The sequence below is a fragment of the Ochlerotatus camptorhynchus genome, unplaced genomic scaffold, assembly GCF_037179485.1.
Source record: "Ochlerotatus camptorhynchus isolate MF236.1 unplaced genomic scaffold, CSIRO-AGI_Acam_v1.1 ptg000336l, whole genome shotgun sequence".
Taxonomy (NCBI): domain Eukaryota; kingdom Metazoa; phylum Arthropoda; class Insecta; order Diptera; family Culicidae; genus Ochlerotatus; species Ochlerotatus camptorhynchus.
This window is the reverse complement of record NW_027040824.1, coordinates 2,911,225-2,935,026: the sequence shown is the minus strand read 5'-3', so window position 1 is coordinate 2,935,026 and position 23,802 is coordinate 2,911,225. Positions and strand designations below refer to the sequence as shown.

Genomic DNA, 23,802 nt, shown 5'->3' with positions numbered 1-23,802 from the left:
CCCAATCATTTGGGAAAAATCAACAAACATCTCATGATACGTATATGTAGTATTTTTTTTTCTGGTTTTACCCGCAGTCTTCAATGTGTTGAAGTTGATCGACCTGAATCATGTTAGAAAAACAAACATGTAACTCAAAAGGCAGAAAACTATTGATTTCACCTGGAGCCGAATTTTGCATCTCCGCTTTAATTGATGTCCCTGAGTTGAAAATCTGCACTGAATTGATTGATTTTGCTTTTAGATTGCTAACCGTTGGCCTCAGATAATCAAGTAACTCGGTCAATCAGTAGATACATATCGACACCATGAGCCAAAGGTTTATGTGCGACAAAAAGATTAACATCGAGGTCATTATGCAAGAGATTAATATCTGAGCAGATCGTTGATTGAAAACTGCCCTGGTGCGTTGATTGCAGCTCACCATGAGCTGTTGTTGTTGTTGGTGGTGGTACCATAACCCAAATTGGAGTTGTTGGAAAATTGATTACCATTTGAGGGCGAAAGGAAATTGGAAACCTTGTGGCAATTGGATTTGAGAAGTAGGATCAGCTTGAGGGTTATGTATGGTTTGTTAGAACTTTTGATACATCTTAATACGTATCACGGATTCAGTACAATTCCAAACGATTCTATGGTCAGTTTTAAGTTTTATAATATCAAATAGCTTTCGCTTCTTCAAGGAGGGGGTCCCAGCCACGGTCTTTCAATTAAAAAAGCTTTCTTTGTGCCGTTTAATTGTTGGTTGCACCAGTTACAAGGAACGTCAATAAAGGCGATTCCATGCCGTCGGAAAAGTTCATGATACCTTTGTGCCCACCCAGTACCACGAGCCATGCGTGCAGCACATAAACAATAAATACAACACACTATGGCCAATTAATATAATGATCAGTAAGCCAACAACAGCTCCTTCACCGCTACTTGCATTAACGGTCCTATGGTTGGCAAATGAAATGAAAAGTGCATGCACTGCACATGCAAGCGATAGGTTTTTCATAGGTTTTACCTGACTAACCAGCAGTGCAGTGGAAGGACGGAAGTCAGGAAGTAAAAGATTGATCGGAGCTTCTTTCCTAAAGCAGCGAGAGATGCACGCACAGTTGCTCACTAACTAATAAAGGCTTCGATGGGTTTTCCATACGTGCAGTGCCATTCGTTCGCATAAGTAGTTGGTAGATAATTATATCATTCCGCCCGCTTCAGTTCCTGGATGTGCAAGCAAGCGGATTTGTTCGATGTTAAGCAATTATTAACACTGTAGCTATTCGATTAGATTATACCAATTTTATAGCACTACCAGCTAAGTCTCATTGTTACTGGCTTCCACCAGTTCTGGTAATGGCGTTAATCGAATTATCGGAAGATAATATTTCGATTCGAACGATGCTATTATCATAGGCATTTGAAGGGAATAATAGTGCTAAAATAATGAAATTTTGATTTGCTTTCCTCCGATGATGAACCGAAACTAGACGACTACCGTTAGGAGGCGCCGATCGAGAAGTTGGATACGTCTTATGATCCGAACATAGTATGGGAGAGGTAGATGCTGAGAAAAGGTTAATCATTTAAGTGAAGCTTTCGCTTTAACAGTAAGTAAGGTGAGCTTTTCTTGGGGGCTTTTATTGAGGAATGGTGTTTGTTTCTCAACAGAAGCGAACGAAAACATTGTGTTGCGAGGAGATCATAAGTCGAAAGAAATATTCAGAGTAATTCACCGTTCAGTATTTGGCTGGTGATGAGAGTTGATCTAAACTGTTTGAATGACTCACAGCGAACAGCAGGCTGTTTTCAGCTGCACATGTTGATTTTCGTACAGCTTTGATTTTTTGATAATTTGCTCAAAAGTACAAATATTTTTAATTTTGAGTACTCTTAATATAACACATAAATAATGCATCTGCTGAAAAGTGAGATAATGGGTGAAATAGTTCGAAATTATAGGCCAATTATATCGTCAAATACATCCGGTAAGACAAGAGTACAAAATAGATCGTATGTCATCATAATGAGTGACCAGTATCAGATTAACCAAACCCGGATGTTTAGCCGAATAATAGAGGGCATTAGCACTAGACATTTAGGGCATTTTTTTTAATTTTTATCATCCGACATGTTTGCGTATCCTAAACCAAAGATTTATAGTTTATTTTTGAAAAGGAAATTATCTCAGTAATTCATTCAAAATATAAATGCACGGCCTCTCTTAGCTCAGTCGGTAAAGGCGCAGCTACAAGGCTGGAGGTGGGTGGGTTTGATTAACGGTCCGGTCTAGGAATGTTTCGACTTCTCTGATTGTACTTACCACACAATTATACTAATGCAAAAATGGTATAGGCATCTAAAGCTCTCAATTAATACCTGTGTAAGTGCATCTAGAACACTAAGTTGAGAGCACGTAATAAGCTAATATGCAATATGTAATAAGCTTGAAATGAGAAGAAGAAGAAGAAGAAGAAGAAGAAGAAGAAGAAGAAGAAGAAGAAGAAGAAGAAGAAGAAGAAGAAGAAGAAGAAGAAGAAGAAGCAAAAGCAGAAGAAGAAGAAGAATCTGGATAAGGATTTTCTCAACAATTTTCATGGTGGAGAAAAATTGCAAAGAAAAACAGGAAAAACGATTTTCAGTCATGAAAATTTACACGTGAACGACTATTGGGTTGTTGGTCCTAACTCCAAAATGGTACGACGTTGCACAATGTTTTTAAAGTTTCAAATTCCCTACGTCCCGACAGTTTCAGATGTTGAAGGGGTTCTAGAGTTCTGCTGCGAGAAGCTCTAGGAAATGTACTCGCAACAAAAAGGTCCTAGAAGGTTTCAATAACCCCAGGGTATTCCAAAGTTTTGGGAGTTTCCAAAAGTTCTTAGGGTATCTAGGAGTACCGCGAATACGAAGAATTATTGTGAAGGCAGATATTGCCAAGAGGATCGTTTTCTGATAATGTTCTTTTTTATCGAGTTCGTTTATTTGTAAGGCTCAATCGCTTTAGCTTTACGGAGCCGATAATTCATTGTTCATTGGTTGTAACAAAATTAACTTATTGCTATACATATACATTATACATTATTGAAGGATAGGATCAGGGGAGGAGCTTGGGTGGGGTTTTGTTGTCTCATTAGAGTGTTGTCGCCAGTATGAACGGTAGTGCGATTCTAGCTTCGTCTGGAGTTCGACTGGCTATGGCGACGATGCGATGGACTAGACGGATGGACAAGACATACAAAAACTAATAAAGAGAAACAAAAGACAAAGGAATTCATTTTTTATACTAGACATTTGCAGAAACACATCCATTGCATATATTTTCATTATATAAATAAATACTGGGTTGGGAGGGAGCATCAGGGTATCATTCAAACTGAAACTGGACGATGGTATGATTGACAGCCGGAGTCTAGGAGGGAATAAACACTATCATTTTCTTTATCCTACCGATTCGATTGTGGTGGTGTGAATTCTACTTCAACAGTTTCAGGGCGATTGACGCGCCCTTCTTAACAAACCATCCAGTAGGAAGCTTAATAAGTATTGCGAATTGTGTTATTCGATTTGTTGGAGCGTATCGTTGGAAGGAGATTCTTAAATTCCCGCGGATTTCGCGTAAGTGTCTCTGCTTACGGGTCCGCCCTTCCGTTTTTGGCCCTTCATACAGCGATATAGTGAATTCAGATCGGTAGCTCAAATTGATCTTGCTATTGAGTGGAGCTGCATACAAGACAAGTCTTGAAGGGATGGTGGCTACCTTACATACATACATACATATAGACATTTGCAGAAACACATAAATCCACTACATAAAGCAGATATCACGGGTTGCCAACACGTCTCTTATAGGAACATAGGGTTGTCTTCCTTGGGCTTCGAGGGTTTTCAAAAGTCGCTCTCTGGTGGGATAACGTTTCTTACTCTTAACTAAATATGGAAAACTCTCGCTTTCAAAATTCTGTGAAACTATTCATAAAACAGTAATCTGCACACTTAGAAATTTTTACAGAAATCTGTAAAATTTTACCGAAATCTCAACAGCTGAACGTTCGGCAAACAGTTTCGCAGATTTCCTGTAATTTTTCACAAATATCTGTGAATTTTTCTCAGATATCTGTATCTGTAAACTAATCTTAGTATGTGCGTAAGACGAAACAAAACTGCAAATATGTATAGATCTCACTCAGAGTTACATTTTCCTCGTGTGTACAAAAATGTGCTACCGAGACTCTTAACACCGACGAACCGACATGCCATAGGAGAATTTCGTTTGTCCACAATTCGAATTGTCAAACGAGCGATTCGAACTTTCAAACGGGCGATCAGATCTGTCAAACGAGGTGAGACGCAAACCTTCGTGTCCTTGCTCATGGTATGACGGGATCGGATGAGTAGATGTCGGTAGTGTTTAACGTATTTTAAATATGGCATGTTGGGCACGAATTTGAAAGTAGATTGTGTGAGCTGTCACGTCGGTTCGTCGGTGCTCTTAACCCTTTGTATGTAACTCTAAAATAAAGCTAAGTTCATTGCGAAAATCTTTCAAAACGAGTATTAAATAATCGAAAATATGTCTCAACTAAGAGGCAGGCATATCAAAAAGACTTTAGCATGCAAAAATGTCAGAGAAAAAATCGTTCGGGTGAATAATCAAGATTTTAAAAAAATGCCTGTGGTGATATTGATCCCAATATACAGGCAAAGGGTTAACAAAACGAAAACAACATGCGCCGAACGAGAAAGAGACACGCAAAAAACAAACACTGCAACACTCGAAAATCTTGGCAGGCTCGAGGCTCACGCTGATCTCAAGTGCCTCATCACTTTTGCCTCATCACTTGTGCCTCATCACTTGTGCCTCATCACTTGTGCCTCATCACTTGTGCCTCATCACTTGTGCCTCATCACTTGTGCCTCATCACTTGTGCCTCATCACTTGTGCCTCATCACTTGTGCCTCATCACTTGTGCCTCATCACTTGTGCCTCATCACGTGTGCCTCATCACTTGTGCCTCATCTCATGTGCTACGATTAATATTAAGGCTGCAGAGCTCGAAGTTCTGGAAGATGAGGTAAGCGAAATGCTTGGTTACTATGACCGACATTTAATTTGCGTTTGCACAAACCGTTTCTATTCCAGAGGGAAGGTAACATACCATCACTCAATTGAAATTCGTCTTCTGTTTGAAATAGGCATCAATCATCATCATTACTATACACATACATTCACTCATTAGCATTGGCGGAGCTATACAATTTATCAGGAGGGGGTCTAGATAATTCTGGAGGGGGCTTAGATAATTCTGGAGGGGGCCTGGCACCCCTATTAGCTACGCCAATGCACATTAGCCATGCGAAAATTCAAAGCAAGTGTTTTCTGATTTTACATCGAAGATTTCTTGGGTAAAACACTTTTACTACATTAACTTACTTGTAGCAATTTACAATTTCACGTAATTTAAATAAAATACATTAGTAATAACTGCTTTTCAACTCTCTTGGTGAAACACCAATAAAATAACTTCGACTGCACTTCATTGCTAGCGAACGTAAACTAATCATTGAACAAGCGTTGCCAGATGTATTGTCTCTAACAATGAACATAAGTTAATCTAAACCAGAGTTGATAATAGAAGAGTTACGCAGACGGAAACCAAATTCTACCTATCGAACTGTCGAACCGTCTACCTATCGAGCATAGTAGACAAACTGACTCTGTTGCGTGGGAAGTATTGTTTGCACAAATCTGGACAATAGAGGAAACTTTTACAGCCCAGGTGAAGTCATCCGAGGTGTAATCAATCAGGTTGCCGAAATGAAAAAAAAATGCCCATATCGGCATCAGTGTTGCAAGCTTCACTCTGCGTAACTCTTCTATTATCAACTCTGATTTAAACAAGCAAATGAGTGGAATGAGTATGTATCGGTGAATAATTTTAAAAAACTTATCAAATATAACTAACAGGACCATTTTCGGAGCATAAACGTTCCAATTAAAACGGTAAAACAAGATTGAATTAAACATAAACCGGGTAGATGGCACCAGTGCATGTATCCTGCCATTCGCTTCCCGCTCAGGGGTGTAAACAAAATTGCCTATAGCGCGGCCTATAATGTGCATTTTTTGTCTACGACATTCTTATGCACCAAATGGTGTGACCTCGGTGTGATGTTTCCAAACTTTCGTCAATGTCCGATAGATAACGTGGTTTACTTTGGCAAATCGATTTTTCGGTTAGTTTTTGCAAATTAGTGTTCTTAAGGCATAAAACACAAAGTATGCGTGTGTGTGTACAACTTAATCCCCACTGTCTGGCAGTGTTATTATGGAAAAAAAAACTGCTTTTTATTACCCTTAAATTAAAGCAGGTTTAGTCCGGGAGTTAGAAGGTAATTCACGACCACTCCGAGGTCACTTTCACTTACAATAAGCCCCACCTGGTCACTCTACCTTTATCAAATGAATAATGGTATCATAAACACACTTCCAGATTCTAAAAATATTATTTCCAAATCTGGCACGTATATTGTAGTTTTGAAATTTGTTCAACTTTTTTTTTTTTTTTATTTTTTTTTTTTTAGTCTTTATTATAGAGATTTTTAGCCTGGGGCTAGTTCATCTCTTATTTGTTCAACTGAATTAAATCGATTTGAGTGGACATTTCTTATCAATTTTGTTTCGAATACCTCTTGATTCGGCTGACAGCCCTTACTAGCTCTTACCGGCGACCAACGCGTCTGCCCGCAAAAGCAACAACCTAAGGCATAAAACACAAAGTATGTCCTGATTTTCTTCCTAATTTATTGGTTACTCGAGATATTCAGACAAAGAAAGCTTTCGATGAACTGATTGTTCGCCAGCAAGAGAAGACGGGTTGCTGATCTCAGACAGGAAAATCTTCATGAAAACAGCAAAACGTAACAAAACATTGAGGTACATTTTTTGAAAATTTATTAAGCATCCCCTTGGATCCCCCTATGAATTGTATATAAAACAGTAGGGTATAAGTTGCTGAATGAAATGACGTTGTCATTAGCTACTAATACCTGCTAACCTGCAAAGTATACCCCCTTAAAGATAGTGTAGAAAAATTGTAAAAACTGGCGTAGATCCTTTCAACAAAGAGATAGCGATTTACTGCAAAAATGTGCATTTTATAAGCACAACTTTGTAGAATATTTAAAAAACGGAAAAAATCAAAGAAAAAAGTTATGGTAAAAAAACATTTTTTAAGGTGGTACTACCGTTTGTAGTTCATTTTCACCCTATAACTTCGTCCACTTTAAAGATAGAAAGTTTAAACTATTGACAAAGTTTCTTTAAAAGACTTCATATTCAATGTTTCCATAGGTGTTCATCAAATTTAACAAGACATAAAAAAGTAAATTTTTTTATCTGAGTGTATACCCTCCTTAACCAAAAATTTTCACTACTTAAATAAAGTACTTAAAAAATAAAGAAACATTCCAAAAGACAACAAAAGTCTTTACTCAATAGTTTCGTCACAAATAGCCATGTCCCACTTTTTTTTTATTCGTCCCACTGTGATGCCAGTTCTACTGTGATCGGTCAAAAGTTTTTGGTAAACAAAAAAGTCAGCTGATCGCAACTATCTCGTAGACAGCCTTATTGTAATATTTCAGGAGGAAAAGTAAACCTATCTTCCCTGTTTCAATGACTAACCTTCTCTTTCCTAGCCCTATACCTATCTAATTTAAGTCGATAGATGTGTAGATGCTGCAAACTGCATTCTAGAGCCAATGATCTTAAGGAAAAAAAACTTCGAAAATAAGTTGCTCTAGACTCCCTGACCGATTATTTTCAATGAGGTCGCAAATGATAGGGGAAGACCTCTACTTCTTTTTCTTCTTCTTCTTCGCATTTCAAGCTTATTGCATATTGCGTGCTCTCAACTTAGTGATGCACTTCCAAAGTTATTAATTGAGAGCTTTTGATGTCTGTACCATTTTTGCATTGGTATAATTGTGTGGCAAGTCCAATCATACTTCTATGCCCAGGGAAGTCGAGAAAATTTCCAACCCAAAAAATTCCTAGACCGGACCGGGAATCGAACCCAGCCACCTCCAGCATGGTCTTGCTTTGTAGCTGCGCCTTTACCGACTGAGCTAAGGGAGATGTTACGTATTTTGAATAGTTTGTATCAGAATGCTACGATATGTTAACTCAACAGGTGGAATATTTTTATCTGCTTGGCACTTTCACTTGTACTTTGTAACCATTACGTTACAAATTTTCAGATATAATTTTCTAATGTGCCTCATGTGCTCGAGCATGCATATAAATTCTATAACAGAAGCGGTGATGGTACGGTCTAAGCTAAATGAAACCTTAATAGGTGCAGCAAAATAGTGACATGATCTGAAAGGTTCTGCGGTGCGTGCTATTCGGACATCGTTGACTTTAACTCAGATGATCGTGTAATCCAGTGCCATTCCAATTATCAATAACACCAAGTCTACCGATGCAGGACCTTCCATTTCGTTCCTTCAAATCACTTTCTGGTTGGCACGGTACGGTGTAGGTGACTGGTCATTTTATAAAACGGACATATATGTACATGTGACTATCGAAAGCTAACGTTCTACCCCAATTTGATGAATTTCTTTTCACCGTGTACAAAGGTTTGTTGACAAAACATAAATATTTTTTTTGCCTAAATGGTTTGATTTTAGAACATGGGACGAATTGACGAAGAAACCCTAGTTTTCATTATTCAAAAATACTGCTCAATACATCTTGTAGAAATATTGCGAAAATTGTGAAAAGAGCGAAATCTGCTGTGTATCAAATCATCAGAAAATTTGGAGAGCACCATACCGTTGAAGATTTGACAAGATCCAGAACCAGAAGCGGTGCTGCAAACCTACAGATAGAGAAGAAATTTGCTAAGCTTTTGTTGTCTGAAGAATCTAACTGTGTACGTAAGATTGCCAAATGGCTGGGAATATCCATCGGAACAGTGCAAAACTTAAATAGGAGGAAAAATAACAAGACTTGTAGGAAGCACGCAAAAAATAAACCGCTTGAGCGATGGAGCGCCGTCGTTCTAGCGTCTCTAGTCCGAGAAGGTGGCAACGTTCCTCTTAGAGTGCTATGTTGGAAGAATCATTCCACGGGAGAGTGCGAAGATTTTTTTTTTCTGTACTGATTCGATCAGCAATCCAAGTGGCATGATACGGGCACCAGGCAACCACACTTGACTCCAAAATTGATCGTGCCAGCGAGCAATACACGGATCGTAGGCAGAGGGGATCCCAGAACTCTGCAGAAATTTTGAATATGAATCCAAGCTGCCTATGCGCTTTAGATATTACATCGCTATAGTGTACTCGAAATGTAAGAGCACTATCAAGCATAACACCCAAGTCTCGTATTTGAGTTACTCGTTATAGAGGCTGTTCTGCGATAGGGTAGTCAAAAACAAATGGTTTGATCTTTGGATGGAACGAAATGATACTGCATTTCCTAACCTAACCGTCATGAAATTACGAAAACACCACATTTCAAAGCAGTTTTCCATCCTCTGCAGCTTGTAAGTTCGATTTCATTGATGAATAGTACGAATAGCTATGACCCCAGATTGCTTCTTTGGGGTACTCCGGAGATTGTTCGGATAGGTACGAACTGATCCAAGTGACAAAGCAGGAGACATCCCATTTTTTTTTTCAGTATAACTAGTAGTATCTCATGGTCAACACGATCGAACGCGGCTTTATGATCCGTATAAACAGCGTCGATTGGGCACCAGAATCCATGCTACGCAGGCATGTGGAGAGGAATTGAACTAGATTCGTTGAGAAAGATCGTTTTGGGAAGAATCCGTGTTGTTCAATGGTAATGTAGCGGTGGCAGCTGGCAAACAAAGCATCATTTACAATAATCTCGAATACCTTCGAACTAGCACACAGCGATGTGATTCCACGATAGTTTTCAATATAAGTCTTATCACCTTTCTTGTGATCAGAAGTGACGTTTTCGTGCTACAATTTATTATAAAAAGATAAAGACGCCATTTTGAAAAAAATAATACCCTAAATGACCGAATTTTGCAAACATATGAATTATTGCCTATAATTGCCTGTTTTTCTAATGTACGAATGTAGTTATAAATTTTGTTATACAATGCAATATTCAGAACATAACATTCATTCTTAATGTGTGTTTGCTGAAGAAGAATCTAGTGTTTAGATTTGAATTAAAGTTATGGTTTACGAAACAATCTGTAAAAAATACGCAATGTAAACAATTAACAAAGATTTTCACATAAAATAATTTTTATGATTCTACATCGTTCTTCACCAAAATATAATTTCAGATGCAGATTAAGCAACCTCAAATTTAGTAAAATAAGTTATTTCAGCGAACATGGCACCAGAATAAATGTTAATTCTTTTAACTGGGAACAGTTAAAAGATGCATATTTTATCACTTCCACAAAATTGAACAATTATAGTTATATAGTTCATCCTTTGTTAGGTGGAAAAATGCAAACGTACAATTTTAAACTACTTAATGAAATACTAAAAAAAATATCTAGAAAAATGATTGTTGAGAATCGAAAATTTATCGGTGTAGTGATCAACTTAATTTTTTAATGAACAACTTCACTCCGTTTGATGGTTTTTGTGTTAGTGGGAAAAGCAGTGTATCAGTGCAGTGTTGTGATTTTGATTGCATAGTAACATTAACAACTCTTTAATAATAAGCAGCTTGAGATTGAACCTGATCTTCTGCACAGTAAGAAAAAACCCCATCGAGTAAGCTATTTGACCCTAACACTCAATGTGAAGCAGCCTCCTGGCATTCAGTCGATGATCTTCTGTTCACATAGCAAAATTTATCGCGCTAATGCAGTGCTGCGTTCATTTCAGCATTTTTTTGGGTCTTCTTCTTCATCGTTTAACAAGCTTATTGCTTATCGCATATTAGCTTATTGCGTGCTCTCAATTTAGTATTTGAGGTGTAAAAATATTTGTTTGCCTCATCATGAAAAAAATTGGATTCTAATCCAAATCGAAACATCATCTTTTGCTGTTTGTCAAAATCTGTTTTTTTTTTATATTTTTGATATGTTTTTCCCATAGGGTAGGCGTTCCAGTAAGAGTGGTGTACATATAGTAACGGTATAGGATTTATACCAGAACAAAGGTGGATTACCAGATATATAATTTTCTCAAGTAACTCTCCTAAAATAAAGTAAATTTGCATACTTGAAGCTAGAAATTAGCCCAAAATGACGGAAAACAATTAATTTTTCTTAAGATTCCTATAATAGTAGAATCCATAAGAAACCAATGTGTTCCACTATTATTGGAACCAAAGTTAGGAACTACCATAACAACTGGAACAGTGTTCCTATTAATGGAGGACGAGTTTTAGAAAAACGTATACCTTTTAATCTCAATGTAATATTTTTCAAGCAAAATAGAGATTGAATTCTTTAGATTCACGAATAAAAATCATATACTTATCGTATATTTATTTTTAATAAACAAATTGTCTTAGTACCTCCATTACTGGCTCACCAACTTATAACGTATTTTTTTTCCCGGGAGGTTAGCAGTGCTGCAACATATCAATATAAGTACCTACAACATGATGATTTCCACTAGCCACTTGATATCAGTATCAGCTCACATAGTTTCAATATCAATGTCACTCGCCTCAATGTCAGTATGCAACTGACATTGACATCTTAATGTGACCTACCCATTTACGCCAGCTAATAGATTACTGATTTTTAGAAAACTCATCCGAACTATTGAAACAATGCAATGGTTATACAATACACTTCATTTGTTGAGATAAAAGTAATATTTTCAACTTTTCCTCAGTGATATTCATATGGGTTCATATATCAAAGCCGTACCGCTCGATATCATGATTGCTACGAATATCAGTGTCGTAAGTGATACTCAGTGCTTGAGCAATATCTAATATCAATTGACGTTGTTGACAGCTCGCAGCACTAGCGGTGAGCTTCCCTGCTGTGGATGTCAAAGGTGTCTGTATTAAGTTTCGGAAGCAACTCTATCATAATTATGACATGATTAACATACTTTTGAGTTATAGGGCTAGTTTTCTTAGCATAAATTTCGAAGGAAAGCATTAGACAACTTTTCACTAGCAACACAACATCATATTTTGTATTGTCCAGATGACGCATTGTTCAAAGAAACAGTGAAGAACAGGAATTTTGTTATCGATCGGCCCAATCTTTAGATCCATAGGCCAACATTAGAGCCATTTCCCCTATCCGTTATTAACACTTTTCAATCATCTGGTTTCGTGGTTCCAACCTCTCAACTACAAGCCACCAGGTAACAATACCTTTCAGCCATCAACCACTGGATTCCCCTTCCCAACCACTCATCAAGAAGCGCAACTAGATGCGAAGAAAGTGCAAAACAAAAGCTATGATAATAATAAAAAAAAACTCGCGTTTTTGTTTTGTTTGCTGAGCTTCCTAAGACCCCCGGGCCAGAGTCATTCCGATCGATGGTGTGAGCATATTTTGCGCATTTTTCCATGCCTTGCCTCTCACGCTATACAGTTCTCGGGCACAACGTAGATATATACGTTCAGCGGTGGAAACCATTCGGCTCCTCACGGTTATTTACCACCACCCCAAAACTAACCTACCGTAATGGAGTGGCGGGCTTTAGTACGAAGGTTATGCTCGCGCCGTGAAGATGTACCGAATTTGGAAACAATGTTTTGCTGTCCCGATTTGAGTCGTATTCGCCGCGAAAGGGAGTTTGCTCTCCCATAAGGAAACCGCCACCGATCGTCACTGGGAAGTGGATCCCGACCTTCAAGCTGAGTGTCACTGTTAACGATCCGAGATGTGTAACACAACGTTAGTGAAAGAAGACAAACCTGATTGGCAAAAAGTAGCGCAGATCGAACCGACAACGACGCATCTTTCGAGGAAAGTAAGGCCGACGCAGCCGCTGCAATTTATAGATCGTACTGGCACTTCACCTACATTCGATTTTTCTCCATGCTCTATGCCACTTATCTAGTTGCATGTGCAAGGAAACCTGCTTGGCACACTGACAAGAATTATCGTTACGGCACTGGATCAGGAAAAACTTGTCCATGCTGCAGTGCAGATTTCTAGCTCCACAGTCTACGGGATTGACTCGGTTGGAACTCGGCAGAGTGCTTATTCAGTGGCTATTAGTCTTGCAGCAAGCATCCTTTCTCCGGTGTCTGTGTTCCGATTCGTTGCAGAATCTCGGTGCAGTGTGTGTTCTATCGCAGAGTAGATCTAGCATTGAAAGTGTAGAAAATCAAAAGTGAATACATAAATTATTACAATCGCGGCCAGTCGCGGTATGCTAAGCGAAGAAGGCTAAAGAAGAGTGGCAACGAAGAGAAGCAACTAGACGATCGAAGTCAACAAAGTGGCGCTCCAGCGAAGAACTGTTTTTAAAGGAACAGAAGAAAACGGTGCTGATTTACAGTTTTTGACAGTTTTGGCCGAAAAAAACGACTGAGCAGCGCATCGTAAAAAAAAGTGGAGATTCCCTGATTTGATGAAAAAGCAACAAAACTGTATGTGGTGCACAAGCTGAGCAGGAAAAGAGAATATTGTGTATGTGTGTTGTTTGTGTATATATGGATGGTACTGTTTTTGATCGGGTTCTTTGAAGGCATCCGGAGAGAAAGAGACGCAACCAGAGTGAGCCTAAATGGTTAGAGTTGCGGACTCGGGCTTTATGGCACGAATAGGTGTTTGTTAATAAGCAAATTGGGAAGCTATTGTGTCAGTTCCGAAAGAGCTCTTATCACAGTTAAGGATGAATGATGTTCTCTCACGATGAGCTAATTTTTAATAAATTTGGTTTGGAATCTATCGAAAGCCAATACTTGAGTTTTAAAAATTATCTTCTCACAGTTTCCATTATCAGATAATTTAATGTCGTTGAAATGGGCCGACGAAATTTTTGTATTGTTTTTCATTCCTAGTTAGTGAATTTGATGATCAATATGGATAGTTCATTGCATAAACCCGAGCAGGAAAATATAACTTATTAATACCAAAATCAGGTATGAAAATAGCATAACCGGCAACCTAAATATGGTATTAGTGAGGCTGACATAAGAGGTAAAAAACCAAAAATAATACCTAAAAAATATTCTACGAATAACCAACTAATAAATAGTTTAGTAATTACAATAACATACGGATAACAGACGCTTTTTAAAATGCCAGAATACCATGGTTTGTTATTTTGAAGGTCTTCTAGTACCAATTCAATAACTTTTTTAGGTGTTATTGTCTAAAAACTGAAAGATCACATTTTGTTATTTTGGTATTCATTTGATATTTTACAAAATATTTCGATAACTTATACCACAAGCATACCAAAATCTGGTATCATACCACATTAAGATATTCATTTGTTATCGATGAGCTATCGGTTCCTGCTTGGGACATAGCATTAGCAAAAATGTACTCCTCTCTCTCCTGTGACCTAAAGCATTGTTTGTCTCTTCTTATACCTAAAGCATTATTTGTCACAAAATTTTCAACCACTCCCGCATACCAAAATAACCACCTCATATAATTATCCTTTGGTATTTTACCTCTTATGACATGCACATATATACCAATTTAAGGTAATGAGATATTTGTTCCTGCTCAAGAATAGTGACCAAGATATGTACTCTTCAAAATTTAAATTGACAGTGAAAGTCAAATAATGACAGCCATTTGAAGATTCTGTAATGTAAGATATTAACATGATGAAGTCACACAGTCATAGTCCATCAGCAAAATTGCTATTTAGGAGAAATCAGCCTAAATCGTCCCAGTTTTCGACACTTTTAATGATATGAGCAAGAAGGTCACTTTACCACATATTTCATAAAGTCAAATTAAATGGCAACGACCTGCTCTTGGTCTGAAGACTGTTTTGTTATCAGCAAAATTCTCATGTTAATCTATAAACTAGTCAGACCATTTTTGAGATACTTAAGTGGATATGCCAGATGTATAAAGTAAGAAAGAACGATTGGTTATTTTCATTTAATTCCACTATCTTAATTGCTTTTCCTTGACAGATACGCGTATTTAGTATACGATGTGCAGGCTTCTACATTGTTTTGTACTAATACTCGAGTCGAGAACACTTAAAAAGTCTGCACATTGTAAACGAAATACGCGCATTGGACATGGATAAGCAATTAAGGTAGTGGTATTAAATGGATGTTACTAATCCTTAGCTCTTTCATTATACAGGTATTCCACTATAGACGCCTACATTAATCGGGAATGCCAGATGGGTTAGTTCATCAAAAGACAGAAGGTTGTCAAGTTGCTTTTTCACCAACATCACTCGTTGGCGACTTCACATAGATGTCGTTAGTAATGAATGTTTACAGTTTTACGACGATTAATAATTGATGCAGTTATTATTATTAACTGCATATGTATTCAATAAGAATATTTTTATTAAGTCTCTTACCATCGTCATAGTTGTTTAGCCTGATGTCCAAATTGAATAATATTACACAACGTTATTAATAAAAAAAAATCAATTTGTTTTTCCCAGCCGCTCACCAAACCAGCCTTCTAGCATTCAACGTAGTTTGACTATATGTTTAGTATTACTTCTGCGTGAAGTGAACGATTTACATAGTTGAAGATGCTAATTTCAAATAACAGACTAAGGTGGTAATTTTTCTACGATAGATGAGGAGATGAAAGTATAGAATTGATAGTTCCGTTTAGAGTACGGCAGTGTGAAAATTGCATATAGAGAGTAGAAAGCGAGCTAGGACATCTTTAGGAAGGTACAAATCGGTTTTATCATCTCTCTTTACCAAACCCCTCTCCTGAAATTTGCAAGTCATAAGATTGTCCAAGTAACAAATCTAGAGCTACTTGGTTTTACTAAATTTTATAAAGGTTTTATTGCTGCCACAACAATTTTCAATGGTTTTATGACGGTCAAACACATTGTAATAACAAGTATGTCATATAAAGTACTATAAGCTATCTACAAAACCCCAATCAATCACATTATAAAACCAACTGATGCTAATGCTATATAGATTTATGAAAGGTTTTATTGTTGTTGTATTGTGGGGCCTCCCTTAGCTCAGTCGGTAAAGGCGCAGCTACAAAACAAGACCATGCTGGAGGTGGCTGGGTTCGATTCCCGGTCCGGTCTAGGAATTTTTCGGGTTGGAAAATTTCTCAACTTCCCTGGGCATAGAGTATGATTGTACTTGCCACACAATTATACTAATGCAGAAATGGTACAGGCATCGAAAGCTCTCAATTAATAACTGTGGAAGTGCATCTAGAACACTAAGTTGAGAGCACGCAATAAGCTAATATGCGATATGCAATAAGCTTGAAATGCGAAGAAGAAGAAGAGAAGTTTATTGTTGTTTTATAGTCCCTTTTTTATTTGTATTATAGTCCCTTTTTGGGTTTATTCGGGTCTGATAAAGCCAATTTGAATTGCTCTCATTAAAATCAACCATCAATCTCAATGCTGATTTATAAGCAGCCGCAATAAAACTAGTTGGATATGAAACATCCATTTTAAAACTGTGATAAGTACTCAATTTCAACTTTTAAAAATTGTAAACAACCACTGCCGCAGTCTTTTAAAATAGCTTTATAGTTATTATCAAGGATGCTTTAACCTTATCAAGAGGTGTCCACTTAGCTAGCTTAGAGATGAACTAGCCTAAGGCTAAAAATCTCTTAAATAAAGAATTAAAAAAAAAAAAAAAAAACTTAGCTAGCTTTAAGACAATCTTATAGCGGTTATCACGAGGTGTTGGTGGAGCTCTTAAATGTATTAACAGTTTGATTGCAAGGGTAAATGACTAAGGTTGAGTCAAACTATTGTTTTACTTTATGAAAAGATACTAGAAGGCAAGAACATGTATTTGGGTGGTGAGATATGTGGCGAAATTGGTGAAAAAATCCATTGCCTACAGGTGTGCATCGAACCCACACCTCCCAGTACGGTAGACGGGCGCTCTACCACTATGCTACCGTAGAGTTGTTGCTCCCCTCATCAATCTTACGAAGCAATGATGTGATAGAGACGGTCCAACTCCCCTAGTAAGCGAGATGTGATTCATCATTCTCGCAACACACTCAACCACCACATGTTCTTTTGGGTGCCTACAAGTATCGTAGTGAGAGAGAGTTTTGATGACTTTTTTTTACCACTACGTTCTCATGTTGACAGCGGGGCTAGCTGCTTGACCTGAGAGAAGTGGTGGCTCGGTCTTGGAGGTTCGACAAATTTAAAGGATTGAAATTTTCATTGTCAGTTGTCAATTTGACGAAAAATGTGTCTCTAGCGTTTTGGTGTTTTTAGGGCTTTTTTAGCGTATTTTCCGTGTGTTTTAGAGTCTAGTCAATTTCATGATTTGAAGTTTTCAATATTAGATTATTTTTTTACGATTTTAAAGCTATCTTGATGTTTCCGAAGCCATTTTTCCAGTTTCAAGCTATTTTGACAAATTATTTATTTTATTTATCGTCAATCAGTGTAGACCGTTTTACAATTGTTGCCTGAAATGTTGATTTAATTTTGTTTTTGTCATTGTAAAGTCAATGTTATCGCAGTGCTTATAGTATGTGTCTATCATTTGGTTCAAGGGACCAGATTTGGCATAATTTGTACGATGGCGGTTTGTAGCCAATATATTTCTATTTCGTAGATGCCTTGATGGTGTTTATAAATTTAAGGATGACAATAGCTCTAAATATTGAATCATTGCGATGTGATTCGATATCGTTTACGAATGAAATCATAGAAAATTCACGACGCTCTTTTAATGTTTGGATATGTATGAGCTCGATGCATAGCTGTGTAAGATGGCAGAGGAAATACAGTACAACCTAACTTGCAGAGTGCATACAATAGAAACTGTTTTTGAAACTTTCTTCGTGTGTGATTGAAAAACTATGCTGCAATATTCTAATATCGACCTTACATAAGCAATATACAATGTTTTTATCGTATACGGATCATGAAAATTGTAGCAGAAACGTTTTATGAAACCAACCATGTTGTTAGCTCTGTTAATAATTGTGTTATAATGATCGAAGAAAGTAAGCTTTGAGTCTAAGATAACACCTAGATCCCTGACTCTATCACACATCTACTTTCTGGTTTCCTAAAGTAATGCTTATATCGGGTATATTTCGTTTTCTACTAAAGGTAACAGAGTTACATTTTTTACATTTAATTGTAGCAAGCTTTTGTGACACCAAGTATTGAATATCTGTATTTCCTTTTAGAATGTGTTAATGTCTTCGGCTTTTTTTTTATTTCTAAAAAAAGTTTAATTTCGTCAGCATAGATTAAAACTTACAATTTCTTAATCATGTAAGAGATGTCATTGACGAGTAGAATAAATAAAAGTGGTCCTAAATGGGAGCCTTGAGGAACCCCCGAAGTGACATCAATGGGATTTGATGTCTTTGCTTTGTATTTTACTATCTGATGGCTATTAGTTAAATATGATTCCAGTCATTTGAGGAGTGTGGAATGAATTCCCATTTTTAAGTTTAAAGAGAAGCGTGGGTATGTCAATTCGATCAAACGCTTTGCTGAAATCTGTTTACAAAACTTCTACATGGTTTCCGTTATCCATTGCATTCAAGGAGTAATTAATGAATTCGAGCAAATTCGTAGTTGTTGAACGGCCTTTTGCATAGTAGTTTTTCTGTTTTCAATCTGAAAGGGTGCTGCCTACCACTTGTTGGCGCGACATGCGTCTTCTGATGCACCTTCAACAGTCTTTCTGGTGACTTTCCACGGTGGTGTTTCTTGAAAATAAACATTATTTTTATTCATGTACTCAAAGACATCAAGAATTATTCTAAGTGGGCAAACAGTTCTAAATTTACCAGCATCACTGATCTTCAAATTACTTCCAGCCAGAAGTAAATTTATCGGTTGTAAATAACAATACCCATAAATTTTTAACTATCTGAACACAAAAGATAATTTGAAACGATTAATTCTATCCCCATACTTATTGCTGATCAGCTATAGGGTTGTAATGCATATTTACTCTGACGATTTTTAATCGATTCCATTATTTGTTAAGTAGATTCTACTTCACTTTTGGCGTGCGTGTGAGTCTAGTGCACAGCACAAACCTGAACATAAATTTAACAAAAAAGAAAGGTTAAAACATACACTTCAGAGGTACGTAATGTACAACCTAACAAACCTAATGGCAAGCTCAATAATCTCTCATACTGCTTAAAATGGGTCAATTCGGGAAATGATTTTCTGATCAAAACTGCATTCTGGAAAATGGATTTTTGGTGAATTTTCAATCCTGACAAATTATCTCTGGCGAATGTTTTTCTGGCAAGTGACTTACGGGCAATTATCGCACAACCCTGTTATTGACAAGCATTAAACATTTTCGTTAATTGATTTTTCAACTTCAAAAGGAATGTAAATGAAACCAGTTAAATGTGACTTGTACATGCCAGTATTCAACACATCAAGCAACAGTGAAAGTTTACAATGGGAAGACAAACACTGGCTTCACATTTAAAAGGACCTTCCATTGTCTACGCTTACGCTGGAATGCACACACGAACATGTGCAATGTCGATTACCAGTGCTCCGTTTCCCCTATCCCTCAACGGTCGTGTATGGGTACAACAAAAAAAAAAGATCTTCGCATAACAACCCTTACAAGCTGCATCTAAGCCCAACTACATTGTTAAGCAACCCATGGACGCACTTTCCATAGCTAGACGAGCCGTCTAGCATAGCTGATTTCATTGTGCCATCGCTCGTCTAGGAAGCTCCCATTCGACAAACGCCTGTTTTGGGCGCATTGTTTCAAACGGAAAACAATAACAGTCATCATTTGGTGCACCACAAGTGGCAAGGCTTGGCGTAATTAAAAATTATTGCCGGTATTGGCAACCGACCCGGGCCGAACCCAATGCAGTGAGCAAACGCAACACTTTTGCCAATCCTGTTTCTGCAACAGTCTACTTGGGTGCACGTCGTCCAATCAAACCACGTCACGGAGCAGAACGTATGCAGCGGCGGCAATGATCGACGACGTCTCCACATGAGGCACCGTTGGGCTACCCTACGCCATTTTTCGTAACACGTAACAATAATCGTTGCACACTCACTCACAAACGTGGTTCGAAGGCAACGTTTAGTGGCGCACGGTTAGCGATTGCAATCGTCGATAATCACAATTAACACTCACATATCGGATGCGTACTCCAAACAAGCAGGGCATCAAGTCAGTATTTTTGGACGATGAGTTATAAGCTGGAAAACTTTTTCCTATTTATCACCCTGGACGAGCATGATGATGATACATGCATAAATACATAGCTAAGCATAGACCGTTTGTGCAAAACTTGAAAAAAAAGCCAGCACAGGTTTTTTTTTTCAAACGCGTTCGACAACGTAGACCAATAATGAGGTGCGAATTATTATTAATGATCGATGATAGAAAACTTACTTCACGGCAATAAGGGCAAGGCATGGGTGCTTTCAAAATAATCGCGGTGATCAAGACATAATTTTGTAGTTTGGAAGATTGCAAAAAGTGCTTTCGGAGCACACCGTTTCAAATGCTGCATAAATTTGAGTTGAGCTAAATATTAAATTTCGTCTTTCGACACATGTGGAACACACGCAGCTCTTGCGGTAATTTATGCTTGGTTATTTCAACCTGTCTTTAAAACAGCTTAATTTGATAATGTGTTGTCCTACAAAAACATGGGGACTCATTAAACACAATGCTTCTCTTCACACATTTGAATTTGGACCGATTACAGATCATGATAATACATTAATATGTCAGTAGCACGTATCATACCCCAAAGTTCTAAAATTCTTCGTGAACACTAATAATAGCTAGCCGTTTTATCTTACAGAGGAATGCAGCTGAACTTTGTCATAGGACTTTGAATATGCTATTTCAGCGGACTTCCAAAGAAGACCCGACGAGTTTATTCCGGATCAGATTCACAAGACAAGAAAAGGTCACATTCATAAGACATCCATTTTACCCTGCGAAAATCTAAGAATTATGGTTTCAAATCACTAGTTTATACAATTCCAGGTGGATGCCTAGCGTAATTCGTAGAAATTATCGGGCATTTTAATTTCGTTAATCTTCGAGAACATACTGATTAACGGTTGAAGATTTCCATACGATCCATTTATCAAAATTGTGGCCAGCTTGCGAACCCCTTTAGTTTTGCCAGGTTCATCAGGGGGCACGCAGAAAAATATAACATAACGGCGGACAAGGTTTCATGGATTGCGAATTGCGACATACATTGAGAAATCCCACAAACTTATTTTCCACCACTGCATTGACGTAGCCAACAGGAATCAGGGAGGTATGAATGCCCCTTCCACCGGTCTGCCTCAGCATCAAAGTAGTTTTTCGGAATCTTAATAAATTATTAAGCTTAAGATCGCTGTAATTTATCCACTTCAATGAATTCAAATACAGCAAATCCATGAAAAAAAGTAGTACCGAAAAAAAAATTATATTCCGCCCAAACCTTGTATGCTCTATTTTGTGTTGACGATATTTAACGTTGTTTACAAGTTTGAGGTCTCGAGTTCAATTAAGATTGTTGATTCAAATCATATTCATCAGGGTGATCTGGAGTGATTCAATTGTCATTGGGAAACACGTTAATGAAGTCTTAGTAACATATATAGGCGGTCAGGATTATAAAATATTCCATGTTGGAACCAATTATGGCAAATTAAATAAGCTACGTGTACTCCATATACGTGGTCCATATTAAGCGTGTAATATGATCATGTTAGGAATGCAAACGATACGAAAAATGAATCTATAATGTGCCGCTCATCCCATCAGCTTCTGATCAGAAAGCAAAATCGGTCGCCATAAGGCCTTCCAGTGCCTAGCATTATAGCTGATCACTTATCATCGAGTTGCTTTGCATGCCATTCTTTATCGGCAGTAACGGGGTTGCAACTGTGATGCAAAATTAAGCATCCGTAGAAAAAAATGGTAAAGAAGTTATTCACCTTAAATGACCACCTCAGAAGAATTGTATCATAATCTCCGATCAAGATCGAGTGCTCATTCTCGTCAAACCCAATCTAGATGTTATTTTAAAATTCAAACAAAATAATATAAAACACTGACACATCTGACACTGCGACGGCTGGCCTGAATTCGGGCATCAGAACATATCGTAACGGCCAGAAAACCATTCCAATCATAACGGCCTGAAAGTATTACAACAATGACACATTATCCCTTTGATTCGTTTTGACAATACATGGCGGCCATGAAATTTCACGCACAGCTATGGGATTTTTCGGTGCAGCTACCGAATAAGGGCTAAGCTGCCAATCACCATGTTTTGCCAGAATCGTCGTAGACGTCAATTTAATGATAGAACTTGCAAAACCTACCTTGAAAACGCCAAAATAGCCAATGAACCGCATAAATGGCGTTGAAATTCCTAACTGGTTTTGAAATGCCTGATTTTTAAGGTTATTGAGGATTTGCTGTCTGCTTTGATTCAGTATTAGTATTGATTTCTATCAATCATGTCGAAAATTTCACTAGTTTTTTTTAAATAATTTAAATTTAAAATTTACATAAATTTTAAATTAGCTTTTTTTTAAGTATTACCAAGATAACGGGTGGCAACTAAAATTTTAGAATTTCTTTCTCAAGCTATCAAAAAAAAAGACAAACATACTTGAAGAAGATCTGATTTATTGAAATTAAAGATACATTGTCCATTGTTGAAAAAAAATTAGTGAACATTTGAAAACGGTCCGTAATCGGATGTTCGGCGAAGCTTCCTTTTGATGTCGGAACAGGAGCGTTGTACGGCCTTCATGTCAACTTTGCGAATGCAGCTCTTGATTATACCAATCAACTGTTTGCTGTTCGTGTCTCTCCAGTTATTTTTGTACACCAAGGAGCTCAAAACCCCGAAGAAATCTTCGATTGGGCGACACTGAGGCAGATTTGTCGGGTTGTGGTTTTTGGGTACAAATGGGATCGAATGGGTATTCAGGAACGATTGTGTTTTTTTGGCGTAATGCGATGACGCTTTATCTGGCCAAAACACGTATTGTCCATCAGCATGATGCTTTTGTAGAAACGGGATCAAAATTGTCTTCAAACATTCGTTCTGGTACACATATTGATTGATTGCCAAACCAGAGGGCTTGAACCATGGCTTAGAAATGCCTTTCTCGGAAATTTTTGCGTCCCTAATTTTGGCTGGTCTTCCACTACCTTGCTTGCGAGCAGTTGTTGGGGATCTTAGGATATGGTAAACAGTCGAAGCCGCAACATTTTCGCTTTTAAAATGTTGTACCGTATACTTTTTGCCGAGATTTCTGTGCAGTTTGCGCTCGCGAAATACATCTTGTTTCGACGGCATTTTGAGCAAAACTGAGCAAGCATAAACAAAACAGAAAATACTAGCAGAAAGAGGAGAGAGAGAGCTAACACATACACACTCTTATTTCTCTCTGAGCTCGTTTGTTGTTGAGCATAGAGGCCTCGAAAAAATTCCAAAATTTTAGTTGCCACCCGTTATTTTAAAGTTGGCTTTGACAGAGTGTGAGCTTGAACCAGAAATTTGTTTTCAAAATGCATGAGCTTGAAAAAGTAATAGTTCCAGAGAACCAGGCTTGCTTTTACTCACTTGCTATAAAACAAATATTTTTCGAATTTTAGAATCATTAGATGTTATGATGATATGTTGTACTTGTTAGATACAATAATAGGTTGAA

The 23,802-nt window shown here is 37.6% G+C and overlaps 1 protein-coding gene across 4 annotated transcripts in view; it reads left to right on the top strand.

Annotated features, from left to right (window-relative positions):
• f (forked) overlaps nucleotides 1–23,802 on the top strand; it is a 470,851-nt gene that overhangs the window by 277,690 nt on the left and 169,359 nt on the right. The gene's annotated exons all lie outside the window — the stretch shown is intronic.